Source organism: Lagopus leucura, unplaced genomic scaffold (assembly GCF_019238085.1).
Source record: "Lagopus leucura isolate 7727_CA_CO unplaced genomic scaffold, USGS_WTPT01 55280-0_obj-0_obj, whole genome shotgun sequence".
NCBI lineage: Eukaryota > Metazoa > Chordata > Aves > Galliformes > Phasianidae > Lagopus > Lagopus leucura.
The window spans coordinates 1-2,136 of NW_024962749.1; the positions used below are offsets into that span (position 1 = coordinate 1).

The window sequence follows — 2,136 nt, forward strand, 5'->3', positions numbered from 1 at the left end:
GGTCATGGGGTGACCCTATAATAACATAAGGGAGGACAGGGCTCTACAGTAACACAAAGGTCATGGGGTGACCCTACAATGATGCAGGTGGGGAATGTGACCCTACAAAACCGTGGGGTGACCCTAAAATAACACGGTAGGGGGACACGTGACCCTACAATGACACAGGGTGACCCTACAATAACATGGGATGATGTTATGATAATGGGGGAGGTCATGGGGTGACCCTACAGTAGCACATGGAGGGCCAGGGAGTGACCCTACAGTAACAAGGTGACCTGTGGGGCGGCCCTATGGTAACACAGTTGGTGGATGTGACCCTACAGTAACACAGCAGGAGAGTGGGACCCTACAGTAACATGGGGTGACCCTATAATGACATGGGGGGACCCTACAAAAACATGGGGGACCCTACAATGACATGGGGTGACCCTACAATAACACAGGTGGGGATTATGACCCTACAGTAACACAGCAAGGGAATGGGACCCTACAATGACATGGGGTGACCCTATAATGACATGGGGTGACCCTGCAATAACACAAGCAGGGGAACGGGACCCTACAATAACCCAGGTGGGGACTGAGACCCTACAATAACATGGGGCGACCCTACAGTAACACAGGTAGGAAATATGACCCTACAGTAGCACAGCAAGGGAATGGGACCCTACAATAACACAGGTGGGGATTGAGGCCCTACAAAAACATGGGGGGAGGGGGAAGCAGGAGGTCACGTGAGAACAGCGCCACGCGCGAGGCGACCTTCGACCCGCCCGCAACACAACGGGAGGGGGCGCGGCCTCCGTTGCCGTGGCGACGGCGGGGCGGGGAGCGGGTGGTACCGCGGTGTCGCACAGCGGCCGGTGCCGTAGAAGGAGACTCGGTGCCGTAAAGCGCGCCGCGCTGCCGTAAAGGACGCCGCGCTGCCGTAAAGCATCTGGAGGCGGTGCACTGAGATGGCGACGATTGGGCTCAGGGCCGGCGGAGGGGGAGCAGTTGGGGAACACGGGGCTCGCGTCTGAGCGTTGGCCGGGAACGGCAGCGAAAGGGTCTGTGCGGGACCGCCGAGCGGGGAGGGGTCGTTCTTTCCCCTCTTATCTTTGCCGGTAGCGGTCGGGCCCGGGTTTGCGGCCTGCTCCCCCCTCCCCCCCCCCCGCCTGAGGCCTAGTGAGCCCCGAGGCCCCTGCGGGCCCCTGCTGGGGGGCCGGGTGCGCTGTGCGGTAACCGCGTCCTGGGGGGGTGGCCGTCTGACTCCAGGGGGTCCCTCGGGGGTCACTGCCACTTTACGGGGGTGCAGAAGGGGTCCCTGAGCCCTGCGTGTGGCCGTTGCCCTTAGGAAGGGGCGCCCTGCTCTTCTCAGGGGGCCCCCTGTTATTTTAGGGGGGGGGTCCCTGGTGTCCCTCAGAGGATGTTGCTCTTTTTAGGGGGGGGGTGCAAATGGGATCCCCGTTCCCCCCCGTTGGGCCGTTGCACTTTTGAGGGGTGAATCCGTGCTCTTCCCTGAGGGTTTCCCCCTTCTTTGGTTGGGTGGCGAGGGGGTACGTGGTGCCCCTCGGGGGTCACTGCTTGTATAGGGTGGGTGCAGGAGGGGTTCCTGCCGCTCCCCGTGGGGCTGTTGCCCGTTTGGGGGAGGCCCTGCTCTTCCCAGCGATTGTGACTGTGCCTTGAGAGGGGCACAGAGGAGGCCTCCCTGCTGCCTGCCTTCCCCTCCCCACTCCCTGTACGCTGACCCTTTGGGAGGGGTCCCTGCTACCCCCATGGCAACGTTGTGCCTTTGAGGTTGGGGTCCATGGTCATCGCCGTGTCCTTCTGGGATTGCTGTACCTTTGGGGAGGGGGCACAAAAATGGGGATCCTTGCTTCTCCACGGGGGTGCCTCTGGGGTGCTCTATGCAGGGGCTCCTTGCTACCCCACCCAGGGTGCTCTGCATCTTTTGGAGAGGGGGGTGGGCACCTTGCTCTTCCTAAAGGGTCACCCCCTCCATAGGAGGTGTCCCTGCTTACCCTGGGGAGGGGGTCAGAGTGCTTTTTGTAGGGACAGAAAGGAATCCCTGCTCCCCCCCGGTCCCCTTCCGGGACCCCCCTCTCCCCCCCGCGCGGGGGGGGGGGGGGGGGGGGGGGGGGGGGGGGGGGG

The 2,136-nt window shown here is 62.7% G+C and overlaps 1 protein-coding gene across 4 annotated transcripts in view; it reads left to right on the forward strand.

Annotated features, from left to right (window-relative positions):
- Positions 1-913: 913 nt before the first annotated feature.
- Positions 914-2,136, forward strand: part of LOC122190797 (DDB1- and CUL4-associated factor 8-like) — an 8,455-nt gene continuing 7,232 nt past the window's right edge. For 2 of the 4 annotated variants that reach the window (XM_042890879.1, XM_042890882.1), the window contains exon 1: positions 915-1,052. The gene's annotated coding sequence lies outside the window, so the exon portion shown is untranslated. Of the gene's footprint in view, positions 1,053-2,136 lie in introns of all 4 variants that reach the window. The other 2 variants (XM_042890880.1, XM_042890881.1) reach the window with 2 other exon arrangements.